Below are 19,411 nucleotides of genomic sequence, written 5' to 3' on the forward strand. Positions count from 1 at the left end.
TAGAGGTTTTCATCTAGCTTGATTCACTGCTACAGTGAATATCTATGGACACCTTTACACACATGTGCAAATAGGATGAATTTCTAGAACTGAAAATTTTTTTTATTAACACTGAAATTTTTAGTACTTACAGCAACTCCATAATTCTCTTTTAAAAAAGGCTTGTTTCACTTTGTATTTCAACTAACATCATTTGAGTTTTCCCAGTGTACCAAACCTTAGCCCAAACTTAGTATTGTGAGTAATTTTGATATTTGACCATTCTGTTTGATAAGAAATCATATTTCATTATTGTTTTGTTAGAAATTCCCAAGGTGTATGGATATTTCTTTGTGTGCTTAATGGCCACCAAACTGTATGGGTGACATACTGGCTTTTACACTTATCCTGTTTTTCTGTTGCCTATTAGAATTATTTGAATTACGGTACTTTGGAATAATGAAGTAATATTATTTTACCATTAAGCAGGGTAGCAATAGTATATACATAAAATAAAAACATGATTATGTCATATCGTTAAGTAAAAGTAATGCAAAATGGAATGTAAAATATGATTTCATTTTTCCTTTAGAGATAGGTAGACAAAGAATATAAACATCCACTACTGAAAGGGCATTTTCGGTCCTATCTTTTACAACTTGAACTTTCTTCTATATCAATTCTTCCTCTTTTATTGTTTTCTATTATTTCTTCACATTCCATTTTAATCTAATTATACTTTTAATAGCAGCTATTACAGTCAAAGTTCTAGTTGGAGTAAATATTTTTATTTAAATTTTCCATATATTATCATATAGTAAAATTATCTTTTGTCACTTGCTACATCTTCAATAAGAAATAGATCTTATAAAACAATATCTTTGAACTTATATTTTAGCACTAACAGACAGCATTATTTATGTTGGAATTTTCAAACTTAGTTGTGACTCAGCACCATCTAAAGAATTTGTAAAACATTAATTCCCAGTCTCATCTATAGAGGTTCAATATAAAAACTCTGAGATGGACTTCAAAATCTATATTTTTAAAAGTGCCTCAGTTGACTTAGATGCATGATAAGTTTGGGAATAACTAATTTAGAACTTGTCAGAAACAAATTTCTTTACAAATGTATTTTAATATTTTCAATATATTTGAAGATTTAGCTCAAAATATTCTTTTTCTACCTCTTCAACATGGAATTTATAATCATTTTCACTTTGGAAGTTGAACAAACCTTCAAGATATTTGATATTTTTATACTGGCATTTGCTGAAATGTAGAAAATAATCCAAAGATTTAAAATGTTCCAGTGTGTACCTGTATGTATTTACCATAAAAATAAGCATTAATTTCCTAGGATAAAGTTAGCTGGGACCTATTGAGTTTTACATTATGAGCTTAAAGAGATTCAAATCTAAATTAATTTCATTCTACCTATTTTTCTAAATGCTTATTTCAAGGAAGTTGGGTTTATTGAAATTAGCTCATGTTTGTCATCTAGAGAAGGAAGGAGAATGAAATTTGCCCTCTCATATTGGATTGCCATCTCCTTCAAGGCTCATATATTCAGCTGTGAGAAACACTTTCCCTGGGGTTTCCATGGTTTCTTGTGTATGTGTCTGTTATCAGACTTCCCTGTGTTTCTCTTCACAACAAATAACCTGCCTTCACCATGTTGGTTTCCAGCATGGTGCCTAGAGGGCTCAATAATGCTGCCTCATCCTGATTTCTTTGTTTGAAGTTACTCTCATCTCTGGAATACTTCTTATCCCTTAGGCCTGCCTCTAGCCAAGGTTCTGTAGATACCTTGCTGAGGTGTGTGGTCTTGTGGTTCACATATAGAAATTCTTAGAAGATAGGACATTTTCTACCATGTCTTTGTTTCCAGCATGTGTCATGATGCCTAGTGCATAGTAAGAACGAATGCTAGCTGAAATGACTGAAATTCTACACCAGAGAACATGTTCTATAACTTTCTGGTTTTTAAAAAAGATATTGTTAATAATGTGATGTAATGGTTGCAAAACTGATTTGAACTCAATAGATTCAGATGGAAGGCTTTAAAAGGTTAAATATTTTTTAATAAAATAGACTCTATTATGGACCTCTCAGATTATATTTTTCTTCAACAATCACAAGAAAACTTTTAATTTTCTGATTACCCTTTTTTGTTGTTGTTTTTTTAAGATTTTATTTATTTATTCATGACAGACAGTGAGAGAGAGAGAGAGAGAGGCAGAGACACAGGCAGAGGGAGAAGCAGGCTCCATGCCGGGAGCCTGACGTGGGACCCGATCCCGGGACTCCAGGATTGTGCCCTGGGCCAAAAGCAGGCGCTAAACCTCTGAGCCACTCAGGGATCCCCCTGATTAACCTTTTGATAGTGATTTACATTTTCTCTTTATAGATGGAAACAAAAGGCTAACCTATAGCATATTCCTTAGAAATAAATGTCTATTGAGTACATACAAATTATTAAATGTAATTTATAGGAGATGAAAAAGAAAAATGCAACTTTAGAACTATATATTTAAAATATATTTGTTTTTCAGAATTATTTCTTCATATTCAAATGGGTAGATTTTAAATTATGAAACAGGAATAAAAAGTAATACAATACTAATTACTTAAAAACAGAGTAAACATGTTGAGCCAACAGACCTTTCTTCATGTTATGAAAACCAGGAGCCACTGAAGAAAAGCTGTTGAAAGAATTCGTAGATTACAGGGAAGCCATCTAACTTCTGATTCCTTTAAATTCCAATATAAGACTATTAAAGAGACATAACTAATCACATCTGTCATGAAGCACTTGAAAGTCAATACCAATCCCAGCAATAAATAAAGGGAGAGAATTTCTGCTGAGGGAAAAACTAATCATAAATTAGTAAAATATGGAATCATTCAAGTGGGAATGTATGAGTATCATTGGCCACTAAGTCATCCAGTGCACTAATTTTCTTAATGGTGTGATCTAGCGTGCACTTTGACAATACCTTTTGGAAAAAATTAGTTTAATTTATATTAAAATACTTAGGTAATCTTAGAATATCTAGTGTTTACTTTTGAGTGAACATCTGTGCAGTTGTTACCCTTAGTTCTAGGCATCTCTGATTAGATAAAAGCAGATCAGTTAATTAATGTGTCAATCAAAAAGTTTTCCAACTATAATTTTCCAAAATAATAATGTTCAGGTGGTTTCAAGTATAAATGGTTTTAACTTAGAGTTATATCCTATGGAACAGTGATTGGGCATTTGACTTAAATCTTTTTTTCCTTGATACATTATTTTGGCTGGATAAATCCACTTGATGAGATTACATTTTATTGGATATTTTTAATTTAAGAATGAAGCATAAAAAAAAGAAAAGAAAAAAGAACGAAGCATCTTATTTAGAAACAAAAGTATTACTTTCTTAATGTTGACTAGCTAAAAAAAAAAAAAAAAAAAAAAAAAAATTAAGTTGGAATTTTCACCAGGATATGAAATTCAGTTTTTTCAAATTAAGAGCAAATACTTTTAAAAAAATACTTATTCAAATTATTAAAGATTAGATGTCATATTCATTTTGCAAGGATATTATTGAGTTATTTTAATAGAATCACTTGAAAGTGGGAGATAAGCATTTCAAAATATATCTACGTGATCCTAAAATCATGTGGAAGTTAATGGAAATGAAATTTAATGAATTTTAGTTATATTTGTCAGCTTGAATGGATCTACACTGTTTAAATGTTTAATTGCCTCCTCTTTGGAACTGATTATATGTTAACAAGTCATTAATTTTCCTAGAATTTCTGAATTTGAAATTGATTATAGTATCTGTCATTGACAATTCTGTAAGGCTAACATTACTTGTTTACCTTGGTCCTGCTATACATCTTCAGAAATGGTGGTGATAGTGACAAGATTCTGGGCTCTGACATGGTGATTAGTTATGGTAAAATAACAGAATGGCAATATGGTATGAACAGCTTGTGTGGTCAAGTAGTAATAGGCCTAACAGCTGGAAAATAATAATTCAGAGGCATATTTGCCTACATTTTGTGGCATGTCATGGCAATTACATGGCATTACATAGGCTGACAACTTGAGATGATTACTCATTTTTATTATAAAAAAGAGAAGAATTTTTGTCATTAAGGATGGGGAAAAATGAATTATGAAGTCCTTATTTCTCTCCCACTGGGCTTTAGCCTGGGAAGTTGTTTTAATACTTTTCAACTTGGACATATGTTTACTTGTAATATTCAAATTTGAAGTTGGGGCCTTATTACTCTTTTTTTATTTACTTTTAGAGGTTATTACTTTCTCCTAGTGAACTGAAGTCTCAGGAAATTAATGAGACAAATAGAAAGCCTTTTTGTAAGATTATTCTTGAAATGTTCTTCATATCATCTGAATTAATTCAGAAGTTATTTAAACCCTGATGACTCCTGGAAACCGTCTTTTGCCTTCCTAAAGACAGCCTCTTTGTGAAAATGTTTTACAGCATTTATTTTCAAGTAGACTGAATATACCCCTGAATATACATGTTCTTAGAATGCTACAAGTATAATTTGAATCTGATTAGATTCCAAAGTGCTAGATTTGAATATAGCGTATCTAAAATTTATATTAAATTCATAGGAGCAGATGTTACATCCATTTTCCCAGAATGACTTCAAGGTCTTGCAAAATTAAGTCTTAATAATTTTTAAAATGACAATGATTTATATTTTTTAATTACATTTCTTTTTTCAAATTATAAGATGCCCGTACTACAATCTGAGAAGATCTCATAAGCATATAGGAGAAAGGCATGATTAAACTCTCTTTCTCATGGCCATCTTAAAAATAATGAGTAATTTAAATTCAATTAAGCCTAACTCAAGTGAGTTTTCTTTAAACTAATACATGTGTCGATTACATTTCATCAATTTAAATATTTTTCCTTTAATGTAGCCTTGTTCTAAAATGATTTAAGGCAGTTACCAAAAAAATACACACAAATAAGACCAAAAAAGCAGGGAGGAGGAGGGATTAAAAAGTAGACTAATAAATCTGGGAGAATGAAAGTGAGAAAAGTAAGATGAAACTAAGAGTATAATCAGTCAACTGAGCTGCAAGATGATGCATACTCTCTAGTGACAGGAAGCAAATACTTCTTGAGCTTTCTGGCAGACCTTGTAACACAGAATCATGTGTTGGTGAAATATCCCAGTGTCCATATAAAAAGAACAAAGCAGTTACTCAGAAGAGTAAAACTATTCTCCATATTGAATCTAGATAAATATTTTTGCAGTATATTCTCAGAAAGAAAATATGGAACAACGTGTTAAAAACTGTTTTCCACAACATTTTTTTAGTAATTACAAAAGTGTGTTTCAGGAAGATGTTTCTTATCATGTCCCTCAAAGTGGATTAGAGGCATCAGATCATAGAATAATTCAGGTCAAAAAAGAAAAAGGAAAAAGACTACAGGATGGTAAAACAACATGCAATTTTCTGAGTCTAACTTGATTAGTGGGGATCCCTGGGTGGCTCAGCGGTTTAGTGCCTGCCTTTGGCCCAGGGCGCGATCCTGGAGACCCGGGATCGAATCCCACGTTGGGCTCCTGGTGCATGGAGCCTGCTTCTCCCTCTGCCTATGTCTCTGCCTCTCTCTCTCTCTCTGTGTGTGTGACTATCATAAAAAATAATAATAATAACTAGATTAGTGGAAAGAATAGTGTAGAGAGAAGTTTATTCATATAGTCACCACCTGACCTCAAAACGTCTCATGGCACGTCATACAGTACAATTACATCATATGTACATTGTTAATATCAAAGGAAGTAGTGAGTTTAATTATTAATTATCTCTTAAAGAATACTTGTTTTGAAAAATTGAAAATAATACAGGATTGTATAAAATAAAGTTACAGTCTCTCCAATTATATTCTCACTTTCCATAGTTAACCCTCTTAACTATTTTGGTTCTGTCTTTTCAGAGCATTTTCTAAAAGTATGATCTATTTATCTGTAATTTTTAACAAAGTGGAATAACATATTTTTGTTTTATAATTTTTTCAAGCTAACAATATTCTGACATCTTCTGTATCTTCCTGGCTTTTCTATACCTTTTGTAAAGCTGTACAATTTATCAGCTATATGACTTGGCAATTATTTGATCATTGTACATTTCATTTTCTTATTTGAGAAGTGGAAATAGTAATAGTATTTCATTTATAAGAATGTTATAAGGATTAAATGAGATAATATGTTTAAGAAATTTATATCAGTGGCTGGCACTATAGACCACTCAGAAATGTTTATTATTATTATTATTATTATTATTATTATTATTATTATTTACTGACTGCATTGTGGGGATATGCTATTATTTAAGTTTTATATAATCAATTTTGTATTAGTTGGACATTGGAATAATGTTGTTTTGTGTGTGTGTATTAAAAATACTTGACATTAGTTATGCTCTATTAACAAATGTTTAAGTGGACAATGCAATATTGTTAACCATAGGCATGATGTCACACAGATCTCTAGAGCCTTCTCATCTTGCATAACTGAAACTTTGTGCCCATTGAACTTCAATGCCTCATTTCCCCTCCCCCAGTCCCTGGCAACTACCAACCCACTCTGTTTCTATGTATTTGATTCTTTAAATACCTCATGTAAGTAGAATGATATGATACTTGTTTTCCTCTCTCTGGCTTATTTATTTAGCATAATGTCCTCCAGGTTCACCCTCTGTTATCCCATACACTAGGGCTTCCTTCCTTCTTTTAAGGCTAAATCATTCACTGGATGGTTAAATAATGGGGGCTAGAACTGGAATATACAGTAAGATGATTTTGCAAGTTTGAAGATATAATGGCTGATTTCAAAGAACTGGGAAACAAAGTAGGAATTGGCTACTTTCTCTCTCTAGAAGAGAGAATGGTAGCAAGTCCAAGAAGAGACACAGAGGGCCTTGTTAGAGAGATTCTCCAGGCTCCTTGAGTATAGTTTCTTGTTTCTCAGCGCAATCACAGTTAGCTTTCTGGGAAAAAGGGTTAACTTTTTTCCTTAAAATTCCTATACAGTGTCTAAGAAATGCCACCATATCAATTTTAGCGCTCAGAAAAATTTTATAAAAGAACAGAGAAATAACTGCCCTGGGCTCCACAAAGACTGAGCAGAGAAAAGTATACAATTAAAACAAACAGAAAGCTCACCACTTAATTTGAAGCACCAGCAGACCCTCCCTTTACTAACAAACAATGGGCAATCAATTATTAGTACACAGCTTGGCTTGGCAGAAAATTTAATTCAAGACAAGAAAGGTCTGCTAATTCCCTGCTTATATTTTAGAAGTACTAATATGGCTTTCAAGAAACTAGAGCAAACTGATTGATTTCAGGGTTGAATATACTTGCCTTGAGCACTGAGCTTTAATTGCAAGGGGTTGGGAGAAAAACACAGTGGAAAAGATACAAGGACATAGTTGTGGTAAGTTGCTATGGGCCTTTGCTACATGACCAGCACTCTTTAACATTACTTAATGCTAACTAGTGGATTTAGTCAACTACAAATACCAAAAATTACTGTTTATTGGGCAGTAATTATGTGCCAGGCATTCATACTAGGTGCCTTACAATTCTTTTCCCTAATGTTTATGCATTGAGTTGAATAATGTCTCCCCCAGAATGCATGTTAACTTCAGAATGGCGCCCGATTTGGGAATAGGGTCTTGCAGATGTAAGATGTTAGTTAAGATGAGGTCATGCTGGAATAGGATGGGTGCTAATCCAATGACTGGTGTCTTTATATGAAGAAAAAAGAGAAACATGGAGATTCACAGATACACACATAGGAAGAATATTATGTGATGATAGAGGGAGAGGTTGGAGTAATGACATCTACAAGCCAAAGAACACCAAGCATTGCCAACAGCTACCAGAAGCTGAGGAAGATGCATGGGATAGTTTGTTCCTCCTAGTCTTCAGAAAGAACTAACCTTCTGACATCTTGATTTCAGATGTCTGGCCTCCAGAATTTTGAGAAAATAAATTTTAGATTTTTTTTAAGCCGCCAGTTTGTGGTAATTTGTTATATCTGCCTTAGGAAACTGATACAATTCACCTTAACACTTCAAGGTAAGTCTCAATGTCTCTTTTGAACAAATTTTAAAATATGACCTGACTCCAAGACCTATGCTCACTCCACTGTCTTTTAATCAAGACAAATTTAATTAAAAAAATAAAGATCATTCAACAGTATAAAATAATAATTAGATGATCCAATGAAAAAATATTATCCAAACAGTTTATGCTAATTGACCACATACTCTTTTTCATTTGATTTCAGGAGGAATTCCCTTCATATTGAAGGTCAGTATTATTTCAAGATGATTATTAGATTATTACTACTTTGCTAAAAACTATACCTAGGGGATAGTCAAACAGAAATGATTTTGGTGATTTCCAAACCACATTAAGTTTCCTGTGCTTGAAGGAGGGAAAGTTAAGGGTATTGGAAGACCATACAATCCAAAGAATGTGCATATTCTGTGCCAGACGTCCAGAATAATCTGCTACAGGCTACCAGGGAATGAATAGGAATCCAGCATTGAGAGCTCCTCTGCTAAAGTCAAGGGATATGTGGATTACCATGAATGGGCTTGGGAAAAAAGAAAAGAATCTTAAATGTCACAACACAAGACCAACATGGTTACCAACATGGGCACTGGGTCATGTGCAGGTCTTGTGCAGGGTGGAACAAGAAGACCCAGGAATGGAGGTTTGATTTGGCCAAAGGAACAAAATGACCCATATGGCACTCAGACAAGAAGTCACAAGAAGGAGTTGGTCTGGAGAGAAATTTTATACATATATATTAGCATCTCCTGAAGGAAATGCTAAAATTTAGATTTATGCTGAACTGAAAGGTAAAGATAGCAAGTAAGTGGGGGAAGATCAGTGTTAAGAGATTGAGGACAGGACAGATATAAACTGAAAGAGACCAAATGTATAACAGGGGGTCAAATATCAGAAATTCATGTCAAATAGGAACAAATAAGGATATGTTAGATGAGATGGGCATACTTTGTGTACACACAGCAGGATAGGTATGTGCTGCTTACAAGAGTAAGGTCTTTGTGGCTGGAGATTTTGGCAATGGTGGAAGACTACATCTTCTGAGGGAGCTAATAGTAAGATGAGGCAGAAAAGTCAGGAGTCCAGAGAGTCATTCTATGTGATAAAGTGCCTAGAGGTGTTTGCAGTGGATTTTATACTATTTTCCACAAGGGCAGGGATTAGTGTCAGAGGGTGATAATTGTTAAGAGTGAGAAGCAGTTCAGAGAAGGAATGACTCAGAGGGAATGAAAGGTATTTACAGAAATAGCTTGACTCTTTCTTCATAAAACTGTAGGGGTAGAAGAAACTTTATTGTTTCCTCTAAGGTTCTTCCAGTTGGTTTAGGAATTAAATTGACATGAGACAAATTAATAGTAGGAAAAGAAAAGTATTAGTTATTATGTGTGCATGGAGGCCTGATAATGAATTTGAGACCCATAGAAATGACCAAGGCAAGCAATTTTTATGCATTTTAAACAAAGAGATGATTTGTGAGGGATCTACAGGATATAGAACAAGTAGGACCCAAGCTCGAGCTTATAAATAAACCCTCGAGTACTTGCAAAAAAAAAAAAAAAAAGAACAAGTAGATGTTTGGTGGCTTTAAGTAGTAAAGAATTCTAAGCAGAATTTGAGCTAAGGTAGTAGACTAATACAAAAATAAATAAGATTTGTTTCTACAATTTTCTAGGCTTTGAGTTTCCCATCTCTGGTCGTAAGGATGTCTTTTTTACTTCTTGGTAGAGTGAGGGTAGTTTTTTCTATTAGGGACTGTTTCCTGCTTTTGGAGGGGACAGAGGAGGGTCTGAGGGTCCTTGCGCCAGAGATTTCCTAAGTAGCTTTAACTCAAAATAATTAATATGCCATTGTGGTACATTTTGGAGTAGTTTGCTTGGTCCCTTATAAAACCTTACGAAGCTAACTCCTACTCCAAATAAAACAGCTTAGGTACTTTCCTGTAGCTCTTTGAGATACATCTGTACTACCTTAACAGTATAGTGTAGTAAGAGAATCAAACATGAGTTTAGCCATTTGCTAGCCATGGAAAGCTTAAAAACATCTCTTCTCCTTTTTGAACCTCAGTTTCTTCATCTATAAAGTGAGATAATCCTTACCTTGCAGGGTGGATGAGAAGGTTATGTTTTCAGCCTGGCAATGAAAAGCATTTGGTAAATGTAGTTCTCCAATTATCCCAAACTATGTATGTTTCTTTTCTTCCTTTCTTTTTCTTTTTTTTTTTTTTTTTTTTGGTCCTTTCCTTAACATGTGCCTTAGGAACATGAAAAGCAATTTTATGAAAAATAGTAACTTTCTGTATATTAAAAATTATGCTAGATTATAGAGATATGAAATTGATAAAATCAAGTTTCCATTTTTGACCAACACATACTCTTTCAGGGACAAAAACACATTACAAAAAAATTGAATACTAGTGGAGAAAATTCATGCCTAGGCTTCTGGAAGAAAGGAAAACAAAAACTAATTGAGGCAGAATTTCTTAGTAGTGAAGTCAGACTGAATTAATCTACCAGGGAAATGAAAAAAAAAATCTTATTGTTTGATATTTGAATTGTTAAAACTCTTTTTTAACAAGACCCATTAAATTAATTCTGAGAAATAGTTTGTTAGAATTTATCTGGTACAAGTATTTTAGGTATTTTTAGCATTTTAAAAAGTATTTTAGCATTTCCTTTGGGATATTTGGTAAGACTTCAGAATGCTTCAAACATTTAGAACGTTTTTCTATGTTGAGACTACAATTTTTCTATGTTGAGACTACATAAAGCAAATGAAAAAATTTAAAAATTACTTAATTATCTACATGTTCACATGTTTCTCATATGATTCAAATATTAGATGCAAATTGTGTGTATTTCAACTTCTAGATTCCTGAGGGAAATGTCATAAAAAGGGAAAAATTATTGTAGGGAGATAAAAATGAAGAGTTGACAGAGAATTGAAAGCCACCTATATACACAACGCAAAATCTATGGTTCTCATATATCCATCACTTACATTTCAACTCTTAAGACTGTTTTCTCTCTACTCAGTGGGAAGGGGCAGCAAATGTTCAAATTCTGAATCTAATCTTGAGTATTATCTACTTACAACCTTCACCCAAATCCTAATGATGAAATGATAGTTCTGAATGTTCATTTTTTATTTTAAATTTTCTCTAACAAAGCCATATCATCTTACCCTTATGCTACTTTTAAATATGTGCTCATTTACTTAAACCACTGAATTCCTAATTCCTTTTAAAGTAGACCTTTCTAAAAGATTAAATCAGATCATAATAGTTCTAATCTTAACATTGATAAGCAAGATTCAGTAGTACATGACATATGTTACATTTTAGAGGAAGGATTAGTTTGAGTCTTTTAATCTGCAATTTTATTTTCTTGGGCCACCACAAAATGCTTTATAAACAGCAGCTCACAAACAATGTGGGTACAGGTTCTAATGAGAGAAAAACAAAATGGCTTCCTGGGAACGGAACATGAGTTGTGGCTTGACTCATATCAGGGGCCAAAGCAAATATAAGCCCACAAAATGAAGAGGGCTGTGTCTGACTTTGAATTGTTGTTATAATCATTGTAAAATAACTCATTGTTCACCAAGCAAGACGTAAACTATTCAAATTGACTGGATGTGTTACTTATTGGAACTAGGCGAAGAGCTTAAAATTCAAGATATTTCCATGTGCAAAGGATTGACTGTACTATTCATTTTCCGAGATAAACATCCTTAAAATTGTTGGCAATTTGCAAAATGTGAAGGGTGTACTTTTGGACTTCGGAATACATAGCTGTGGTTTTGAATTCTCTTTCTGTTGTTTAGGTGTACATACTTAGATTTTTAAAGCCCTCTGAGTCTCAACTTCCTTATCTTTGAAATCACCAATTAGCTTTATTAGCATTGTGAAGGTCCAGTGTAAAACTTCCAGTAGACTACACAGGAAGGATCAAAAGGAGAGCCAAAAAAGAGCCAAAGAAAGTGGAAGAAGCCAGGAGATTGTAATGCCTTTTTATATATTCTCACAGAATCCTATGCATGAACCATTCTGAAACTTACCTTCTGTCCCATGATTTTTGGCTTATTTCTCTGTGTTAACAAACAATAAGCTTCTTTAAGGAAGGCACTGCCTTCTTTTTTTTTTTTTTTTTTTTTCCTTCTCCAGAGTCTGGCTGATTCATAGTTTTGATTAAATGTTTGCTTGTTAACTGAATAATAGAATGGTCTCCCAGACACTGTGACCTGAGAGAGATTTTGTCACTGAAATCAGTTAAGTCTTGAGACAACTGAGATTCATAGATAAGGCACAAGCTACTGATCTCAAATGCTTTTTTAGCAACCCTAAATTAATGTGAGAATTCTTTTTTTAAACTACAAATATCAAGAACTAGGGATCTATGAATCTGTATTTTTAACAATCTCCAGATTATTCTGATATGCAGTCAGATTTCCTGTTGGCAATCCTGAAGCTTTTGGCATTCTTACTCGTGATTCAACAGAAGTTTAGTATCAGAGTACCCAAGCTGAACTAGCCAGGAACCAGCAAGTGGATAGGAAATAGTGCAGGCCATTAGAGAAGAGGATTCTGAGAAATCTAGGAAGGCATGTATGTGATAGTATTCTTGGATGGTGCTTGTCAAACTTATCTGATTATTTGAATCAGGGCAGGAAATCAGAATAGACATTGAAAAACAGTCTGGCAAGGTTGGGATCCTACCTCCAGTTGGCAAGTAGTTTGATCTTTCATACCTCAGTTTCCTCATCTATAAAATAAAGATAATCATACTTCTACTTTAAAAGGTTTGAGGAAGACTAAATGAGATAACCTATGCAAACCAAAGTTCTTGGTATAGTGTATGATCAGTTCATATCTAAATAATCACTATCATGATTATCTTTCCAGGACCAAACAAATCCTATTTTCTTTATAAATTCTTTTTTTTTTTCATATATGTACTTTTCTTTTTTTTTTAATTTTTATTTATTTATGATAGTCACAGAGAGAGAGAGAGAGGCGCAGAGACACAGGCAGAGGGAGAAGCAGGCTCCATGCACCGGGAGCCCGACGTGGGATTCGATCCCGGGTCTCCAGGATCACGCCCTGGGCCAACGGCAGGCGCCAAACCGCTGCGCCACCCAGGGATCCCTCTTTATAAATTCTTACCTGACATATCCAGTTCATAAATATTTACCTCTCTAAAACAGCATACAAATTAAAAAACAATTTTAGAATTTAGTGCTATACTTCTATACTCCCTTGTATAATGACATTTTTTTTTTCAGTAATGATTTGCTTGCCTTATTCCTAGAGCTCTGTCTTCTGAAGAAACATGCTTACTGATAGTCTGTAGCAAATACATCTATGTTGGGCTGAAGGTAGAGTGGGTTTCAAAAGCACATGTTAGAGGGACAATTCTATTCTACAAAACAATGTTAATTATAGCTAACTCCCATACTATAGAACATGAACAACAACAAAAATGGGGGTAATTCTTACCACTTTGTAGCATGTGCTTCCAAAATTAATTCCAACCACTGAAACATATCAAGGGAAAATGCTTTCGTTTTAAAAGAACATACACGTTTTTGTGGTCAGAATTCTAAACACTGGTTACATTTCTACGTTTTCAAAAGAACTCTGTATGGCAATTTTGGATTGGGCAAGTGTGAGACAATCTGCTCAGCCCCTTTTAACTCCAACTTGCTGGCTCCCCAACAGTTGAAGAAAATTATTTTTCTTTGTGAATCATTTTGTATCAAAATGAGTCTAAAATAGATTTAATATTAGTCATTGACTTTGAAACAAGTTGAGGTTTCCCTAATTTATGTATACAGGGGCATGCATACATACACAAATAAAGATGTTTTAACAAAAAATAATTTTAATTCCATGATTTAATTCCACTTACTTTACTTTGTTTAGTGTAGAATAGAGGAATTAGAGAGCTATGCAGTTATGGTTTTTAAAACTTTGTTTTGTGTTTGGTCAGGAAATTTTGAAAATTGATGAAATGATTAAAAATCCTGATTATAAAAATATGCTATTTGCAAAAACAAAACAAAATAAAAAAAGGAAAATGAAGGGGAAAAGGAAAAGTTTCACCCATTATCCGTTTACAAAGAAAACTAAGGTAAATTTTTGAATATTTTCTTTTTTAAAAAATATTTTATCTATTTGTTTGAGAAAGAGGAATGCACATGTCCGTGCACATGCACACACACAAGTGCATAAAGGGGAGGAGGGGCAGGGGGAGAGACAGAGGAAGATGCTGAGTGCAGAGCACTGAGGAGACTGGATCCCAGGACCTCAAAATCATGAGGTGAGCAGAAGTCAAACGTATAACTGACTAAGCCACTGGGGCACCCCTTAAATATTTTCTATCAGCATTTCCCATGTCTCCTCCCTCTCTCTGTATTTCTGCACACACATGCACATGCACATGAATACACACACACACACAAGCATTTCACCAATTATGATTATATAATGTCTTATTTCTGCTTTTTCATTTGATCTTATTGCCATTCTATGCCAGGGTAGATTAAGGGCAATAGTAAATATTGCTGAAATTCTGCAATGTTTAAACATGCATTCAGAATAAAATTGGGTTTCAAGAGGCATGTGAACAGTGGGGAGTTCTCTTCGTACCTATATTTAACCTAGAGTCATACTTTATCTGGATCATTTTCATAGATAATTTTTGGATTCAGTGGTTTTTAGGGTGAGTGTTTTTGGCTTAATTAAAATTTTAATTTTAGAATGCAAAAATGAAGATTAGCAAAACTAGCCTATGACTCTGATTCCTTACGTTTTTCATAGTCCTTTTTGTAAGTATCATAATACAGTATTTACTAAACATTGGCATTAACATAGCAGTGTGTGGGAAAAAAACAAAAATCATTTTAGTTTCCAAAACCCATCTCCCTATGAATGTTTAAAAATTCCTATTGCTCCTAATAGAAATGATCTATTCTATTTGACTAGTCCTTAGAAATAATATATGTGAATTTATATTTTGACTTCTCTGCTTTCGAGCAACATGTATTACTAATTAAAATAAACTCATTAATTTGTATATTATGCTGTTTTGAAGTAAGAGCGTGGCTATACGAATTTGCTAAAATTGAAATACTCCCCTCTCTTGCTCCTGAAACTGACAACTCTTTAGTCAGACTCTGCATGCTAAATACGCCAGATAACTTCATAGATTCCAAGTTATTTTTTAAATTAACATATTCCTTTTTAACGTGGTACCACCTTGCTTAAGATAAACATGCCCGTTGTGGCTTTGAAGCCAAGAGCTGAGTCCATTTCCTTATTAAAAGAACTCAACAACATGAAGAATGAAATGGCAAGTGCCTTTATGAAAGCCTCGCTCTATTCCCCTCTGCCTCAAGGTACTCATCAAGCAAGCCAGGGCTTTTCTCTCCTGCTATGGCAGAAATCTAATAGATTGTCTTTAAAATTTATTTAACAGCTTCGAGGTGCCAATGGTGCTGACAAGAAACAAGAATTGGGATTAGCTTTTGTTGGAAGAGTATCGTATCCAAATAGCTTTTCATTGGTAAAGTGAAGAATATGCTGGTTATATTTGGCACTAACTCACAAATAATTGGCTTTCACTTGACAAATTTTAGCAAAATTATGTAGAAACTAATCAAGTAGATGATATTTAAGACAAAGCAAGCTACCTGGATTTTTGATGGAGCAATTACTGCTATTAAAATATATGCTTTTATTTATTCAGTTAAGGATGCTAACAACTAAATAATTTATAAGTAAATTAATTAAATAAGTAAATAACCACATTATAAAAAATAAACAAAAAAGCAAAATTCAAATTATAATAAAGAAATAAGCAAAAAGCAATCAAAATTCTGCAATTAAAATTGATAATCACCATTTAAAATTAACTTTTCTAAAGGATTTAATATAAATTGCTTTGATAGATCTGAAATACGCCAGGCAAGCAAAAGAAAATCGAATATGAAATGTCTGATTCGAAGTTACATTTGTTATTTGTACTTTTTCTTTTAACCCCTAAGGAACTTAAAAGATTGTGTTTTGAATAAGGCAGTTGACTTTTCATAGTTGCTTATGCTGTAGTCTCTTTTAAAATTGTGATATTAATAGAAGCTCATAGGCCTGATACTTTATTAAAAGTGAGACTCATTGAGTAGATCTGTGTGTGGTTCTGATAAATGGAAAGCACCTGGTACAGAGTAGGCTATATATTGGTAGTTTTGTTTTTGTTTTTGTTTTGTTTTGAGAGGGAGAGGGGAAGAGAGTTGAACGGGGAGGGGCAGCGAGAGAGGAAGAGAATCTTAGGCAGGCTCCAAATTCAGCATGGAGCCGAATATGGGGCTTGATCTCACAACCCAGAGATCAAGATCTGAGCTGAAATCAAGAAACAGATGCCTAATTAACTGAGCTATCCAGATGACCCGAATGTATATTTTTTAAAGATTTTATTTATTTATTTATTTATTTATTTATTTATTTATTTATTTAAGACACACAGAGAGAGGCAGAGACATAAGCAGAGGGAGAAGTAGGCTCCTTGCAGGAAGCTCATGTAGGACTTGATTTCAGACCCTAGGATCACTCCCTGAGCCAAAGGCAGATGCTCAATTGCTGAGCCACCAGGTGTCTCACCCCTTATATATTTTTGATGAGAAGAAAACATACTGTAGAAATTCTTAAAAATACAATTATGAAAAATAAGGGAAAACTAGTTTGGGAAAAATAAAATGTGTTACATCTACTGGTGCCACCCATTTTGCTGGTAGAACATGTAAGATGAGGTTTGAAGTACTCTACATTAATAAACACACATAAGACCTTCTTGTATTCCATTTGGAAATGATTAAAAATAGTTAAGATCAGTTTAATGCTTATCAAAATAATACTTTTATTGATTTCTAACTTTTTTTACTTAATTCAAATAAGTATCATATTAGCCTCTTTATCTATCTAATCCAGAACATCTCATTTGTCCAAAATTTTAACTGATATGAAAGACCACTCTTGTTTCCATTAACCAGGATTATGATAGTTATTTTAAGAAAATATTCAGTTATCTTAAGCCCAACTTTCATTGCATTAATTGCATGGATTCAGCTAAGATTTAGTTTATGCACAAGAGAACAAAAAATTATAACTGGTGATTTTTAATCAAAATTATGACCAAATAGAGTATGCTGCATCAGATCTAGAATTCAAACTCACAAAAAGGGGGGGAAAGTATCTTAATGGATAAGCTAACTAGTAAATATTTGTAACAAGGATACCTTTCTGACATTATCTGTGTGGCCCTATGTGAGCAGAAATAAATAAATAATTGATTCTTGGAGAAAGAATATGTCTTGAAGTGGACCATGCACATGAAGCCAAACAAATACCATTTACTCAAAGGAAGTGAGCCCTGTATAACTGGAGATTATGATAATGCTATAAAACAGATCGTTGTTCATCAAGCAAAACTCGAGTGATTTGAATTGATTGAGGATGTTATTTACTTGACCTGGGCACAGAGCACAAGTTAAAGATTATGTATTTACTGATTTTTTTTAAATGCTAAAGCCTTGCTTTGGTGTTCATGCTTTGTGTGGTGCCCTTTACACAGTAAATGCTTCATAAAGACTTTCTGAGTAGTTCATGCAATGAATGTCTTTTGGGGACACACTGAAAAGTGTTATGAAATAGTTTTATTCCTTCACATTATTTAATTTTATTTTTAAAAATTTTTTAAATTTAAGTTCAATTTGCCAACATATAGTATAACACCCAGTGCTCATCCCATAAAGTGCCCTCCTTACTGTCCATCACCCAGTTACCCCATTCCCCCACCCATCTCCCCTTCTGCAACCCTTTGTTTTCCAGAGTTAGGAGTCTCTTATGCTTTGTCTCCCTCTCTAATTTTTCCCACTCAGTTCCCCTCCTTTCCCTTATAATCTCTTTCACTATTTCTTATATCCACATATGAGTGAAACCATATGATGATTGTCCTCCTCTGATTGACTTATTTCATTCAGCATAATACCCTCCAGTTCCATCCATGTGGAAGCAAATGGTGGGTATTCATCCTTTCTGATGGCTGAGTAATAGTCCATTGTGTATCTTCTTTATTCCTTCACATTTTAAAAAGCACTTTTTCAAGGAGATCTTACTTGATCAACCTTAATGAGCACCTCATTTCTAAGTGAGGTTAAGTGAGGGCACATACATATCTAAAACATAAAATAACATTTTAGGGCAATGTGATTCAAGGGAAAGTACATGAGTCTTATAATTAGGTAAACCTACATTTATACTCACCTAGTGAAAAATTGCATTATTATTCGTTCCAACTTTTTACTTCCAATTTTACATCATTATACATCTATGTCTTTTCCCATGCATGTAATTTGGCAATGTTTCCTGTGATAGCTGGAAATTTCCTTGCCTATTGATTTTGGGTTTGGCCATAGGAATTTGCTATGGAGTGTCAGTGAAAGCATCAAGGCTGTGAGAGGCAGCATGTGTTTTTACTCTCTTGTGCTTTCATATTTGTGTGAGGAGAACATGTTTAAGCTAGTCTGACCCATTTCAAAAAGACTGGTGAGTTATGTAGAGTGAACTGAAATTGGAGCCACAGCTTATCTTTAGACCAGTAAGTAAGTGATAAATGAATGCTAGTTATTGTTGGCTATTGAGAACTTTAGTGCTGGCGTTTATATTAGCACTAGTTCGCTATTCTATGACCCTATTCAATTACTTGGAGTGCAGAAGTTATTTTTTCCAAAGCTGTTCAGATGGTTTTACATTTAATCTCTTCACATATCAGTAGTGTCTATAATATCCACATTTATGGAAATCTATGACTAAGAAACAAAATGTCTCTTAACATTAGGCTAGGCACCTTAGCATAATTGTTTTTATGTATATTTACCATATAGCTTGATATATTTCACTATATTTATTTATGTTATACAAATCACTGATTTTATACATAGATCATCTCTGTGACAGTATTTATGAAATTACTTAGGACCGACATAATTGTACTCTGAAGTTGTACCTGCTGACATAAGAAAAGACTGTCAAATATTCTGGGCACTGAAAGTCCTCTAGGTCTTAGTGTATTGATTTGGTTGCGTTGCTGAAACATTGGGTTAGGCATGATAGGACAGGCTCTCCATCATCTGCAATGCTTGCATACAACCCCTAAGTTGACAAGGTCAGCTTTTTTCTATGTAATAAAGGGCTGAAATAAGTTATAGTTAAAAAAAAATAGAAGGCTTAAGAATATAGATGCCTCTCATGTAATGGT

The sequence above is a fragment of the Canis lupus genome, chromosome 4 (assembly GCF_048164855.1).
Source record: "Canis lupus baileyi chromosome 4, mCanLup2.hap1, whole genome shotgun sequence".
NCBI classification, from domain to species: domain Eukaryota; kingdom Metazoa; phylum Chordata; class Mammalia; order Carnivora; family Canidae; genus Canis; species Canis lupus.